This window comes from Misgurnus anguillicaudatus, chromosome 14 (assembly GCF_027580225.2).
Source record: "Misgurnus anguillicaudatus chromosome 14, ASM2758022v2, whole genome shotgun sequence".
NCBI classification, from domain to species: domain Eukaryota; kingdom Metazoa; phylum Chordata; class Actinopteri; order Cypriniformes; family Cobitidae; genus Misgurnus; species Misgurnus anguillicaudatus.
This window is the reverse complement of record NC_073350.2, coordinates 7,607,782-7,621,850: the sequence shown is the minus strand read 5'-3', so window position 1 is coordinate 7,621,850 and position 14,069 is coordinate 7,607,782. Positions and strand designations below refer to the sequence as shown.

At 44.2% G+C, this 14,069-nt stretch overlaps 1 protein-coding gene and 22 non-coding genes across 23 annotated transcripts in view; all 23 read right to left on the bottom strand.

Annotated features, from left to right (window-relative positions):
* The window catches only part of prr13 (proline rich 13), a 359,338-nt gene that overhangs the window by 303,022 nt on the left and 42,247 nt on the right, over positions 1 to 14,069 (bottom strand). The gene's annotated exons all lie outside the window — the stretch shown is intronic.
* LOC141369637 (U4 spliceosomal RNA) lies at positions 73 to 213 on the bottom strand. The gene has a single exon (XR_012373432.1). It is a non-coding gene; the product is annotated as a U4 spliceosomal RNA (small nuclear RNA).
* Positions 1,073 to 1,154, bottom strand: trnas-uga (transfer RNA serine (anticodon UGA)). Its single transcript has one exon. It is a non-coding gene; the product is annotated as a tRNA-Ser (tRNA).
* On the bottom strand, positions 1,269 to 1,340 carry trnah-gug (transfer RNA histidin (anticodon GUG)). Its single transcript has one exon. It is a non-coding gene; the product is annotated as a tRNA-His (tRNA).
* Positions 1,794 to 1,866, bottom strand: trnak-uuu (transfer RNA lysine (anticodon UUU)). Its single transcript has one exon. It is a non-coding gene; the product is annotated as a tRNA-Lys (tRNA).
* LOC141369655 (U4 spliceosomal RNA) lies at positions 2,474 to 2,614 on the bottom strand. The gene has a single exon (XR_012373450.1). It is a non-coding gene; the product is annotated as a U4 spliceosomal RNA (small nuclear RNA).
* Positions 3,474 to 3,555, bottom strand: trnas-uga (transfer RNA serine (anticodon UGA)). Its single transcript has one exon. It is a non-coding gene; the product is annotated as a tRNA-Ser (tRNA).
* Positions 3,670 to 3,741, bottom strand: trnah-gug (transfer RNA histidin (anticodon GUG)). The gene has a single exon. It is a non-coding gene; the product is annotated as a tRNA-His (tRNA).
* On the bottom strand, positions 4,195 to 4,267 carry trnak-uuu (transfer RNA lysine (anticodon UUU)). The gene has a single exon. It is a non-coding gene; the product is annotated as a tRNA-Lys (tRNA).
* On the bottom strand, positions 4,875 to 5,015 carry LOC141369654 (U4 spliceosomal RNA). Its single transcript, XR_012373449.1, has one exon. It is a non-coding gene; the product is annotated as a U4 spliceosomal RNA (small nuclear RNA).
* On the bottom strand, positions 5,875 to 5,956 carry trnas-uga (transfer RNA serine (anticodon UGA)). The gene has a single exon. It is a non-coding gene; the product is annotated as a tRNA-Ser (tRNA).
* On the bottom strand, positions 6,071 to 6,142 carry trnah-gug (transfer RNA histidin (anticodon GUG)). The gene has a single exon. It is a non-coding gene; the product is annotated as a tRNA-His (tRNA).
* Positions 6,589 to 6,661, bottom strand: trnak-uuu (transfer RNA lysine (anticodon UUU)). Its single transcript has one exon. It is a non-coding gene; the product is annotated as a tRNA-Lys (tRNA).
* Positions 7,269 to 7,408, bottom strand: LOC141369659 (U4 spliceosomal RNA). The gene has a single exon (XR_012373454.1). It is a non-coding gene; the product is annotated as a U4 spliceosomal RNA (small nuclear RNA).
* Positions 8,268 to 8,349, bottom strand: trnas-uga (transfer RNA serine (anticodon UGA)). Its single transcript has one exon. It is a non-coding gene; the product is annotated as a tRNA-Ser (tRNA).
* trnah-gug (transfer RNA histidin (anticodon GUG)) lies at positions 8,464 to 8,535 on the bottom strand. Its single transcript has one exon. It is a non-coding gene; the product is annotated as a tRNA-His (tRNA).
* trnak-uuu (transfer RNA lysine (anticodon UUU)) lies at positions 8,984 to 9,056 on the bottom strand. The gene has a single exon. It is a non-coding gene; the product is annotated as a tRNA-Lys (tRNA).
* LOC141369642 (U4 spliceosomal RNA) lies at positions 9,664 to 9,804 on the bottom strand. The gene has a single exon (XR_012373437.1). It is a non-coding gene; the product is annotated as a U4 spliceosomal RNA (small nuclear RNA).
* Positions 10,658 to 10,739, bottom strand: trnas-uga (transfer RNA serine (anticodon UGA)). The gene has a single exon. It is a non-coding gene; the product is annotated as a tRNA-Ser (tRNA).
* On the bottom strand, positions 10,854 to 10,925 carry trnah-gug (transfer RNA histidin (anticodon GUG)). Its single transcript has one exon. It is a non-coding gene; the product is annotated as a tRNA-His (tRNA).
* Positions 11,379 to 11,451, bottom strand: trnak-uuu (transfer RNA lysine (anticodon UUU)). The gene has a single exon. It is a non-coding gene; the product is annotated as a tRNA-Lys (tRNA).
* On the bottom strand, positions 12,059 to 12,199 carry LOC141369636 (U4 spliceosomal RNA). The gene has a single exon (XR_012373431.1). It is a non-coding gene; the product is annotated as a U4 spliceosomal RNA (small nuclear RNA).
* On the bottom strand, positions 13,059 to 13,143 carry trnas-uga (transfer RNA serine (anticodon UGA)). The gene has a single exon. It is a non-coding gene; the product is annotated as a tRNA-Ser (tRNA).

Here is a 14,069-nt window from a genome sequence, read left to right as displayed (position 1 = left end):
GGAACTTTGATTCCCCTAATCTCACTACGAACAACATTAGCAGACATCTTTCATTTACAACGACCTTCTAAGTCTCTTAAGAGACTGGCAAAAATTGCCAAAGCTGACTATATTTCAAGTCATCCTGGCGGGGTATTGGGTAAAGTTTTCAACCAGCAATAATCACGCCTCGGATAAACCTCATAGGCTACGAAATTGCCTCTGCGAAAGAATGATGGCAAAGGTCACCACCTTTCCTGTGCACATACCTGGACGCTGGACGACATGGTGGTAATCAAGCTTTAAACTGAGATTAGACTTCAGATGCTGCTTTTAGATCATGTTGTTTGTTTTTGACGAAAGTATATTGAGGAAAAGGTAAACATTGCAGAGGGAAAATAGGCAAGTGGGAATTGTTGACTTGTACCCTTAGAATACAATCGGTTACGGCTTGAAGAGATCATTTCATTGTTTAAAAATAACAGGATTGATTAAGGGAATCTAGGTTCTTTTTTGTGGGGTCAAACTCTGGTTCACACTCCAACACAGAAGGTGGCGATAATGCACCTTAAAGTTGGTGCTTCTTGCCATTAAACGAAGAAGAAGAAGAAGAAGGTATGGCTTTGCTGTATGTTTTGCCTTTTCGACAGGTAAGAGATCTTCACCAGAGGTTTACTCATTATTCGCTGTCTATTAGGAAAAGCATGAGTGCAAAACATTTTTAAATGAATTAAGGACAACAATCCAGGGCAGGGAATTGTGGTAATTGTGAAAACAAAAGGGTGGGGCCTTAATCCTTAACATCAGGTTAGGATCAACTCGATTAGCCACAATGCACATCATTTCTAAACAAAAACCTGTTCCAGCTCTTTTTTGGTTTCATGTTGTGCGTACTGTATATGGATAATATGACAACGAAAGCTGCGTCACTTGACAACAGGGCTGCTTGTTTAACACACACAGGAGAAACTATGAAAGGCTGCTTAATTTTCCATCCGCAAATCCAATGGTAACAACTTGAGCAGCAGAAACACAGCACTCCGTGAGCTGGAACAACCAACAAGTGAATCTCTGAAGCCAAGGAGCAGACGCACGTAGTCGGCAGGGTTTGAACCTGCGCGGGGAGTCCCCAATGGATTTCAAGTCCATCGCCTTAACCACTCGGCCACGACTACAACGAGTCGACCTCGCGAACCCTCTGGGCTTGGTGTGTGCTGAAAAGAACTTGTCGGTCAGGTAGGTACAAAAGGGGCAGCAGTGGGATGATCCACCCACATCCCTGGATGGACTGCCGTGACCCGGATTCAAACCGGGGTTGCTGCGGCCACAACGCAGAGTACTAACCACTATACGATCACGGCGTGCCACCAGGCTTCGGCAGAGCTGCGCCTGCAGGTTTGCCTGAGTGCGTCGGCCGGAAGGCGCTTGGCATTCATTTTCTGAGGTCTCAATCAATTTTTTGTTTACTTTCACCGGCAAACCTTAAGCAAAATGCCTCTCAGGGGTGTTTTCCCGCACAGGGATTAGTTTAAGACAGGACTAGGCCTCAGTTTAATTAGGAAATACAACTAGTTTGAACAATCATGCCTTATTAAAAACATTGCTTGTGTGCATTTCACAGCAAAGCAAAGGGCAATGGTGTCAGAGCAAGTTCTTTTCAGTTTGGACAGCTCTTGCATTTATTTTAGTCGAGGACAAGTCTAATCCCTGTCCGGGAAACCGCCCCTCAAAATCCAATACGTCCCCGAGTCAGACCCAAATGCCAAGGGGAGATGCTCGCTGACGTAGTCGACAGGACACAAACCTGAGCTCATCGCCCGAACAGGGACTTGAACCCTGGACCCTCAGATTAAAAGTCTGATGCTCTACCGACTGAGCTATCCGGGCTCACTCCTCAGTACCAGGGCATGACCTCTCATGCCTTCTATGGTCTGATAATGTTGGCAGACAAGGTTGGGATTTCTTTATCATGACCTGTTCATTACTCATTGGTCTGTGGACAGAGTAAATGTTACTAGAATGCCAGAATGAGCCGGCACCTGCTTCAGTCTTCTAACAGAGTCCGCAAGAGCTCTTTAAGGGGAGAAGTCTTGCTTTAGCTTGAGACACTCTTCTCTTGAGGAAAAAGCAGTCGTCCTCCAAAACGTCACCAGAGAGGCAGCGTTACTAAGCTGAAGGAAGTGTAGGTGTGTCTGCGTAACATGATGAACTGACTATTAAGGGGGCCCAAGATAAAGCACGTGTGACAAAAACGTGACCCTGCCTGTGAAAAGCCAGCTAAATCATTTTTATGATTTGCTCTTTTCTCCGCAAAATCATCACATATGACGTAGAGAACACTCTGTAAAAACACAACCTTGATATCTTTAATGTTGACTCCCACATTAAAGATTGAAATGAATGTGACACCAACGATTGGGATGGAACTTTGATTCCCCTAATCTCACTACGAACAACATTAGCAGACATCTTGCATTTACAACGACCTTCTAAGTTTCTTAAGAGACTGGCAAAAATTGCCAAAGCTGACTGTATTTCAAGTCATCCTGGCGGGGTATTGGGTAAAGTTTTCAACCAGCAATGATCACGCCTCGGATAAACCTCATAGGCTACGAAATTGCCTCTGCGAAAGAATGATGGCAAAGGTCACCACCTTTCCTGTGCACATACCTGGACGCTGGACGACATGGTGGTAATCAAGCTTTAAACTGAGATTAGACTTCAGATGCTGCTTTTAGATCATGTTGTTTGTTTTTGACGAAAGTATATTGAGGAAAAGGTAAACATTGCAGAGGGAAAATAGGCAAGTGGGAATTGTTGACTTGTACCCTTAGAATACAATCGGTTACGGCTTGAAGAGATCATTTCATTGTTTAAAAATAACAGGATTGATTAAGGGAATCTAGGTTCTTTTTTGTGGGGTCAAACTCTGGTTCACACTCCAACACAGAAGGTGGCGATAATGCACCTTAAAGTTGGTGCTTCTTGCCATTAAACGAAGAAGAAGAAGAAGAAGGTATGGCTTTGCTGTATGTTTTGCCTTTTCGACAGGTAAGAGATCTTCACCAGAGGTTTACTCATTATTCGCTGTCTATTAGGAAAAGCATGAGTGCAAAACATTTTTAAATGAATTAAGGACAACAATCCAGGGCAGGGAATTGTGGTAATTGTGAAAACAAAAGGGTGGGGCCTTAATCCTTAACATCAGGTTAGGATCAACTCGATTAGCCACAATGCACATCATTTCTAAACAAAAACCTGTTCCAGCTCTTTTTTGGTTTCATGTTGTGCGTACTGTATATGGATAATATGACAACGAAAGCTGCGTCACTTGACAACAGGGCTGCTTGTTTAACACACACAGGAGAAACTATGAAAGGCTGCTTAATTTTCCATCCGCAAATCCAATGGTAACAACTTGAGCAGCAGAAACACAGCACTCCGTGAGCTGGAACAACCAACATGTGAATCTCTGAAGCCAAGGAGCAGACGCACGTAGTCGGCAGGGTTTGAACCTGCGCGGGGAGACCCCAATGGATTTCAAGTCCATCGCCTTAACCACTCGGCCACGACTACAACCAGTCGCCCTCGCGAACCCTCTGGGCTTGGTGTGTGCTGAAAAGAACTTGTCGGTCAGGTAGGTACAAAGGGGGCAGCAGTGGGATGATCCGCCCACATCCCTGGATGGACTGCCGTGACCCGGATTCGAACCGGGGTTGCTCCGGCCACAACGCAGAGTACTAACCACTATACGATCACGGCGTGCCACCAGGCTTCGGCAGAGCTGCGCCTGCAGGTTTGCCTGAGTGCGTCGGCCGGAAGGCGCTTGGCATTCATTTTCTGAGGTCTCAATCAATTTTTTGTTTACTTTCACCGGCAAACCTTAAGCAAAATGCCTCTCAGGGGTGTTTTCCCGCACAGGGATTAGTTTAAGACAGGACTAGGCCTCAGTTTAATTAGGAAATACAACTAGTTTGAACAATCATGCCTTATTAAAAACATTGCTTGTGTGCATTTCACAGCAAAGCAAAGGGCAATGGTGTCAGAGCAAGTTCTTTTCAGTTTGGACAGCTCTTGCATTTATTTTAGTCGAGGACAAGTCTAATCCCTGTCCGGGAAACCGCCCCTCAAAATCCAATGCGTCCCCGAGTCAGACCCAAATGCCAAGGGGAGATGCTCGCTGACGTAGTCGACAGGACACAAACCTGAGCTCATCGCCCGAACAGGGACTTGAACCCTGGACCCTCAGATTAAAAGTCTGATGCTCTACCGACTGAGCTATCCGGGCTCACTCCTCAGTACCAGGGCATGACCTCTCATGCCTTCTATGGTCTGATAATGTTGGCAGACAAGGTTGGGATTTCTTTATCATGACCTGTTCATTACTCATTGGTCTGTGGACAGAGTAAATGTTACTAGAATGCCAGAATGAGCCGGCACCTGCTTCAGTCTTCTAACAGAGTCCGCAAGAGCTCTTTAAGGGGAGAAGTCTTGCTTTAGCTTGAGACACTCTTCTCTTGAGGAAAAAGCAGTCGTCCTCCAAAACGTCACCAGAGAGGCAGCGTTACTAAGCTGAAGGAAGTGTAGGTGTGTCTGCGTAACATGATGAACTGACTATTAAGGGGGCCCAAGATAAAGCACGTGTGACAAAAACGTGACCCTGCCTGTGAAAAGCCAGCTAAATCATTTTTATGATTTGCTCTTTTCTCCGCAAAATCATCACATATGACGTAGAGAACACTCTGTAAAAACACAACCTTGATATCTTTAATGTTGACTCCCACATTAAAGATTGAAATGAATGTGACACCAACGATTGGGATGGAACTTTGATTCCCCTAATCTCACTACGAACAACATTAGCAGACATCTTTCATTTACAACGACCTTCTAAGTTTCTTAAGAGACTGGCAAAAATTGCCAAAGCTGACTGTATTTCAAGTCATCCTGGCGGGGTATTGGGTAAAGTTTTCAACCAGCAATGATCACGCCTCGGATAAACCTCATAGGCTACGAAATTGCCTCTGCGAAAGAATGATGGCAAAGGTCACCACCTTTCCTGTGCACATACCTGGACGCTGGACGACATGGTGGTAATCAAGCTTTAAACTGAGATTAGACTTCAGATGCTGCTTTTAGATCATGTTGTTTGTTTTTGACGAAAGTATATTGAGGAAAAGGTAAACATTGCAGAGGGAAAATAGGCAAGTGGGAATTGTTGACTTGTACCCTTAGAATACAATCGGTTACGGCTTGAAGAGATCATTTCATTGTTTAAAAATAACAGGATTGATTAAGGGAATCTAGGTTCTTTTTTGTGGGGTCAAACTCTGGTTCACACTCCAACACAGAAGGTGGCGATAATGCACCTTAAAGTTGGTGCTTCTTGCCATTAAACGAAGAAGAAGAAGAAGAAGGTATGGCTTTGCTGTATGTTTTGCCTTTTCGACAGGTAAGAGATCTTCACCAGAGGTTTACTCATTATTCGCTGTCTATTAGGAAAAGCATGAGTGCAAAACATTTTTAAATGAATTAAGGACAACAATCCAGGGCAGGGAATTGTGGTAATTGTGAAAACAAAAGGGTGGGGCCTTAATCCTTAACATCAGGTTAGGATCAACTCGATTAGCCACAATGCACATCATTTCTAAACAAAAACCTGTTCCAGCTCTTTTTTGGTTTCATGTTGTGCGTACTGTATATGGATAATATGACAACGAAAGCTGCGTCACTTGACAACAGGGCTGCTTGTTTAACACACACAGGAGAAACTATGAAAGGCTGCTTAATTTTCCATCCGCAAATCCAATGGTAACAACTTGAGCAGCAGAAACACAGCACTCCGTGAGCTGGAACAACCAACATGTGAATCTCTGAAGCCAAGGAGCAGACGCACGTAGTCGGCAGGGTTTGAACCTGCGCGGGGAGACCCCAATGGATTTCAAGTCCATCGCCTTAACCACTCGGCCACGACTACAACGAGTCGACCTCGCGAACCCTCTGGGCTTGGTGTGTGCTGAAAAGAACTTGTCGGTCAGGTAGGTACAAAAGGGGCAGCAGTGGGATGATCCACCCACATCCCTGGATGGACTGCCGTGACCCGGATTCGAACCGGGGTTGCTGCGGCCACAACGCAGAGTACTAACCACTATACGATCACGGCGTGCCACCAGGCTTCGGCAGAGCTGCGCCTGCAGGTTTGCCTGAGTCCGTCGGCCGGAAGGTGCTTGGCATTCATTTTCTGAGGTCTCAATCAATTTTTTGTTTACTTTCATCGGCAAACCTTAAGCAAAATGCCTCTCAGGGGTGTTTTCCCGCACAGGGATTAGTTTAAGACAGGACTAGGCCTCAGTTTAATTAGGAAATACAACTAGTTTTAATAATCATGCCTTATTAAAAACATTGCTTGTGTGCATTTCACAGCAAAGCTGTGGTGTCAGAGCAAGTTCTTTTCAGTTTGGACAGCTCTTGCATTTATTTTAGTCGAGGACAAGTCTAATCCCTGTCCGGGAAACCGCCCCTCAAAATCCAATATGTCCCCGAGTCAGACCCAAATGCCAAGGGGAGATGCTCGCTGACGTAGTCGACAGGACACAAACCTGAGCTCATCGCCCGAACAGGGACTTGAACCCTGGACCCTCAGATTAAAAGTCTGATGCTCTACCGACTGAGCTATCCGGGCTCACTCCTCAGTACCAGGGCATGACCTCTCATGCCTTCTATGGTCTGATAATGTTGGCAGACAAGGTTGGGATTTCTTTATCATGACCTGTTCATTACTCATTGGTCTGTGGACAGAGTAAATGTTACTAGAATGCCAGAATGAGCCGGCACCTGCTTCAGTCTTCTAACAGAGTCCGCAAGAGCTCTTTAAGGGGAGAAGTCTTGCTTTAGCTTGAGACACTCTTCTCTTGAGGAAAAAGCAGTCGTCCTCCAAAACGTCACCAGAGAGGCAGCGTTACTAAGCTGAAGGAAGTGTAGGTGTGTCTGCGTAACATGATGAACTGACTATTAAGGGGGCCCAAGATAAAGCACGTGTGACAAAAACGTGACCCTGCCTGTGAAAAGCCAGCTAAATCATTTTTATGATTTGCTCTTTTCTCCGCAAAATCATCACATATGACGTAGAGAACACTCTGTAAAAACACAACCTTGATATCTTTAATGTTGACTCCCACATTAAAGATTGAAATGAATGTGACACCAACGATTGGGATGGAACTTTGATTCCCCTAATCTCACTACGAACAACATTAGCAGACATCTTTCATTTACAACGACCTTCTAAGTTTCTTAAGAGACTGGCAAAAATTGCCAAAGCTGACTGTATTTCAAGTCATCCTGGCGGGGTATTGGGTAAGTTTTCAACCAGCAATGATCACGCCTCGGATAAACCTCATAGGCTACGAAATTGCCTCTGCGAAAGAATGATGGCAAAGGTCACCACCTTTCCTGTGCACATACCTGGACGCTGGACGACATGGTGGTAATCAAGCTTTAAACTGAGATTAGACTTCAGATGCTGCTTTTAGATCATGTTGTTTGTTTTTGACGAAAGTATATTGAGGAAAAGGTAAACATTGCAGAGGGAAAATAGGCAAGTGGGAATTGTTGACTTGTACCCTTAGAATACAATCGGTTACGGCTTGAAGAGATCATTTCATTGTTTAAAAATAACAGGATTGATTAAGGGAATCTAGGTTCTTTTTTGTGGGGTCAAACTCTGGTTCACACTCCAACACAGAAGGTGGCGATAATGCACCTTAAAGTTGGTGCTTCTTGCCATTAAACGAAGAAGAAGAAGAAGAAGGTATGGCTTTGCTGTATGTTTTGCCTTTTCGACAGGTAAGAGATCTTCACCAGAGGTTTACTCATTATTCGCTGTCTATTAGGAAAAGCATGAGTGCAAAACATTTTTAAATGAATTAAGGACAACAATCCAGGGCAGGGAATTGTGGTAATTGTGAAAACAAAAGGGTGGGGCCTTAATCCTTAACATCAGGTTAGGATCAACTCGATTAGCCACAATGCACATCATTTCTAAACAAAAACCTGTTCCAGCTCTTTTTTGGTTTCATGTTGTGCGTACTGTATATGGATAATATGACAACGAAAGCTGCGTCACTTGACAACAGGGCTGCTTGTTTAACACACACAGGAGAAACTATGAAAGGCTGCTTAATTTTCCATCCGCAAATCCAATGGTAACAACTTGAGCAGCAGAAACACAGCACTCCGTGAGCTGGAACAACCAACAAGTGAATCTCTGAAGCCAAGGAGCAGACGCACGTAGTCGGCAGGGTTTGAACCTGCGCTGGGAGACCCCAATGGATTTCAAGTCCATCGCCTTAACCACTCGGCCACGACTACAACGAGTCAACCTCGCGAACCCTCTGGGCTTGGTGTGTGCTGAAAAGAACTTGTCGGTCAGGTAGGTACAAAAGGGGCAGCAGTGGGATGATCCACCCACATCCCTGGATGGACTGCCGTGACCCGGATTCGAACCGGGGTTGCTGCGGCCACAACGCAGAGTACTAACCACTATACGATCACGGCGTGCCACCAGGCTTCGGCAGAGCTGCGCCTGCAGGATTGCCTGAGTGCGTCGGCCGGAAGGCGCTTGGCATTCATTTTCTGAGGTCTCAATCAATTTTTTGTTTACTTTCACCGGCAAACCTTAAGCAAAATGCCTCTCAGGGGTGTTTTCCCGCACAGGGATTAGTTTAAGACAGGACTAGGCCTCAGTTTAATTAGGAAATACAACTAGTTTGAACAATCATGCCTTATTAAAAACATTGCTTGTGTGCATTTCAAAGCAAAGGGCAATGGTGTCAGAGCAAGTTCTTTTCAGTTTGGACAGCTCTTGCATTTATTTTAGTCGAGGACAAGTCTAATCCCTGTCCGGGAAACCGCCCCTCAAAATCCAATACGTCCCCGAGTCAGACCCAAATGCCAAGGGGAGATGCTCGCTGACGTAGTCGACAGGACACAAACCTGAGCTCATCGCCCGAACAGGGACTTGAACCCTGGACCCTCAGATTAAAAGTCTGATGCTCTACCGACTGAGCTATCCGGGCTCACTCCTCAGTACCAGGGCATGACCTCTCATGCCTTCTATGGTCTGATAATGTTGGCAGACAAGGTTGGGATTTCTTTATCATGACCTGTTCATTACTCATTGGTCTGTGGACAGAGTAAATGTTACTAGAATGCCAGAATGAGCCGGCACCTGCTTCAGTCTTCTAAAAGAGTCCGCAAGAGCTCTTTAAGGGGAGAAGTCTTGCTTTAGCTTGAGACACTCTTCTCTTGAGGAAAAAGCAGTCGTCCTCCAAAACGTCACCAGAGAGGCAGCGTTACTAAGCTGAAGGAAGTGTAGGTGTGTCTGCGTAACATGATGAACTGACTATTAAGGGGGCCCAAGATAAAGCACGTGTGACAAAAACGTGACCCTGCCTGTGAAAAGCCAGCTAAATCATTTTTATGATTTGCTCTTTTCTCCGCAAAATCATCACATATGACGTAGAGAACACTCTGTAAAAACACAACCTTGATATCTTTAATGTTGACTCCCACATTAAAGATTGAAATGAATGTGACACCAACGATTGGGATGGAACTTTGATTCCCCTAATCTCACTACGAACAACATTAGCAGACATCTTTCATTTACAACGACCTTCTAAGTCTCTTAAGAGACTGGCAAAAATTGCCAAAGCTGACTATATTTCAAGTCATCCTGGCGGGGTATTGGGTAAAGTTTTCAACCAGCAATGATCACGCCTCGGATAAACCTCATAGGCTACGAAATTGCCTCTGCGAAAGAATGATGGCAAAGGTCACCACCTTTCCTGTGCACATACCTGGACGCTGGACGACATGGTGGTAATCAAGCTTTAAACTGAGATTAGACTTCAGATGCTGCTTTTAGATCATGTTGTTTGTTTTTGACGAAAGTATATTGAGGAAAAGGTAAACATTGCAAAGGGAAAATAGGCAAGTGGGAATTGTTGACTTGAACCCTTAGAATACAATCGGTTACGGCTTGAAGAGATCATTTCATTGTTTAAAAATAACAGGATTGATTAAGGGAATCTAGGTTCTTTTTTGTGGGGTCAAACTCTGGTTCACACTCCAACACAGAAGGTGGCGATAATGCACCTTAAAGTTGGTGCTTCTTGCCATTAAACGAAGAAGAAGAAGGTATGGCTTTGCTGTATGTTTTGCCTTTTCGACAGGTAAGAGATCTTCACCAGAGGTTTACTCATTATTCGCTGTCTATTAGGAAAAGCATGAGTGCAAAACATTTTTAAATGAATTAAGGACAACAATCCAGGGCAGGGAATTGTGGTAATTGTGAAAACAAAAGGGTGGGGCCTTAATCCTTAACATCAGGTTAGGATCAACTCGATTAGCCACAATGCACATCATTTCTAAACAAAAACCTGTTCCAGCTCTTTTTTGGTTTCATGTTGTGCGTGCTGTATATGGATAATATGACAACGAAAGCTGCGTCACTTGACAACAGGGCTGCTTGTTTAACACACACAGGAGAAACTATGAAAGGCTGCTTAATTTTCCATCCGCAAATCCAATGGTAACAACTTGAGCAGCAGAAACACAGCACTCCATGAGCTGGAACAACCAACAAGTGAATCTCTGAAGCCAAGGAGCAGACGCACGTAGTCGGCAGGGTTTGAACCTGCGCGGGGAGACCCCAATGGATTTCAAGTCCATCGCCTTAACCACTCGGCCACGACTACAACGAGTCGACCTAGCGAACCCTCTGGGCTTGGTGTGTGCTGAAAAGAACTTGTCGGTCAGGTAGGTACAAAAGGGGCAGCAGTGGGATGACCCACCCACATCCCTGGATGGACTGCCGTGACCCGGATTCGAACCGGGGTTGCTGCGGCCACAACGCAGAGTACTAACCACTATACGATCACGGCGTGCCACCAGGCTTCGGCAGAGCTGCGCCTGCAGGTTTGCCTGAGTGCGTCGGCCGGAAGGCACTTGGCATTCATTTTCTGAGGTCTCAATAAATTTTTTGTTTACTTTCATCGGCAAACCTTAAGCAAAATGCCTCTCAGGGGTGTTTTCCCGCACAGGGATTAGTTTAAGACAGGACTAGGCCTCAGTTTAATTAGGAAATACAACTAGTTTGAACAATCATGCCTTATTAAAAACATTGCTTGTGTGCATTTCACAGCAAAGCAAAGGGCAATGGTGTCAGAGCAAGTTCTTTTCAGTTTGGACAGCTCTTGCATTTATTTTAGTCGAGGACAAGTCTAATCCCTGTCCGGGAAACCGCCCCTTAAAATCCAATACGTCCCCGAGTCAGACCCAAATGCCAAGGGGAGATGCTCGCTGACGTAGTCGACAGGACACAAACCTGAGCTCATCGCCCGAACAGGGACTTGAACCCTGGACCCTCAGATTAAAAGTCTGATGCTCTACCGACTGAGCTATCCGGGCTCACTCCTCAGTACCAGGGCATGACCTCTCATGCCTTCTATGGTCTGATAATGTTGGCAGACAAGGTTGGGATTTCTTTATCATGACCTGTTCATTACTCATTGGTCTGTGGACAGAGTAAATGTTACTAGAATGCCAGAATGAGCCGGCACCTGCTTCAGTCTTCTAACAGAGTCCGCAAGAGCTCTTTAAGGGGAGAAGTCTTGCTTTAGCTTGAGACACTCTTCTCTTGAGGAAAAAGCAGTCGTCCTCCAAAACGTCACCAGAGAGGCAGCGTTACTAAGCTGAAGGAAGTGTAGGTGTGTCTGCGTAACATGATGAACTGACTATTAAGGGGGCCCAAGATAAAGCACGTGTGACAAAAACGTGACCCTGCCTGTGAAAAGCCAGCTAAATCATTTTTATGATTTGCTCTTTTCTCCGCAAAATCATCACATATGACGTAGAGAACACTCTGTAAAAACACAACCTTGATATCTTTAATGTTGACTCCCACATTAAAGATTGAAATGAATGTGACACCAACGATTGGGATGGAACTTTGATTCCCCTAATCTCACTACGAACAACATTAGCAGACATCTTTCATTTACAACGACCTTCTAAGTCTCTTAAGAGACTGGCAAAAATTGCCAAAGCTGACTATATTTCAAGTCATCCTGGCGGGGTATTGGGTAAAGTTTTCAACCAGCAATAATCACGCCTCGGATAAACCTCATAGGCTACGAAATTGCCTCTGCGAAAGAATAATGGCAAAGGTCACCACCTTTCCTGTGCACATACCTGGACGCTGGACGACATGGTGGTAATCAAGCTTTAAACTGAGATTAGACTTCAGATGCTGCTTTTAGATCATGTTGTTTGTTTTTGACGAAAGTATATTGAGGAAAAGGTAAACATTGCAGAGGGAAAATAGGCAAGTGGGAATTGTTGACTTGTACCCTTAGAATACAATCGGTTACGGCTTGAAGAGATCATTTCATTGTTTAAAAATAACAGGATTGATTAAGGGAATCTAGGTTCTTTTTTGTGGGGTCAAACTCTGGTTCACACTCCAACACAGAAGGTGGCGATAATGCACCTTAAAGTTGGTGCTTCTTGCCATTAAACGAAGAAGAAGAAGAAGAAGGTATGGCTTTGCTGTATGTTTTGCCTTTTCGACAGGTAAGAGATCTTCACCAGAGGTTTACTCATTATTCGCTGTCTATTAGGAAAAGCATGAGTGCAAAACATTTTTAAATGAATTAAGGACAACAATCCAGGGCAGGGAATTGTGGTAATTGTGAAAACAAAAGGGTGGGGCCTTAATCCTTAACATCAGGTTAGGATCAACTCGATTAGCCACAATGCACATCATTTCTAAACAAAAACCTGTTCCAGCTCTTTTTTGGTTTCATGTTGTGCGTACTGTATATGGATAATATGACAACGAAAGCTGCGTCACTTGACAACAGGGCTGCTTGTTTAACACACACAGGAGAAACTATGAAAGGCTGCTTAATTTTCCATCCGCAAATCCAATGGTAACAACTTGAGCAGCAGAAACACAGCACTCCGTGAGCTGGAACAACCAACAAGTGAATCTCTGAAGCCAAGGAGCAGACGCACGTAGTCGGCAGGGTTTGAACCTGCGCGGGGAGACCCCAATGGATTTCAAGTCCATCGCCTTAACCACTCGGCCAAAAAAGGGGCAAAATGGACTGCTTGTGGGGGGGAAGAAAAGAAAAGAGAGAGGAAAGAGGGGGGAAAGAGAGGGGAGAAAAGGAGAAAAAATGAAGAAAAACGTACACTATATCAATCTTTTATCTTCTCAACATTGTTTACACATAATTCTCCACTTTTTGCAAGGTTTATCATCACTTTAATTTTCATGTCTCTTGCGGGATTCGAACCTATGCCTCACTGCAGAACACGACATCCAGGGGGCGGGGTTGGATTCAGATCCAGGGGCGGAGCTGGAGCTCTTCCCACTGCATTTTGATTGGTCGGCAGTTTTACCGCAAGACACGTCATACACGTGTGGTTGCGTTACCATTTCCCCATTGAGTTGTAACTAAATTAAGTTATTCTTTTGACAGAAAAACAAACTTTACTTATGACTACAAAAAAAGTAGTGACTTTAAGATGAAATGTAAGTGTTTTTACTATGTTTTGAAGTAAAACATTTCGGGCACTACGAGTAATCTTACCACATGCAGTATAATACCTATGAATGTATACAGTATAAATTTGCAGAATTATTAACATATATATGGCATATAGTTATTTAGAAATTAATAAATTGGATGTTTATCTTGTAGGGACTTTAAATTTGTTTTAACGCGTCTTTGATTACAGGCATTAGGAAACGGGTTTCCTAAACATGGTTTACGGTTTTTTTAACGTGCTAATAAAATATATCAAATAAATGTGTGTTTTTATGTGTAATAAGTGGGATAATGTACAGCCAAGCGGGTCGAAAATATATCCCTTCAGTGATATCACCCGGTCGGGAACGTATCCCTTACCTCCCCTTACACTAACTGTGATCATTACTTAATAAATTATGATTAATTCTTGACTATATTATTAATCAAACGTACACTTAAACTGATAAGAGCAAACGTTGTTGCGGGCTG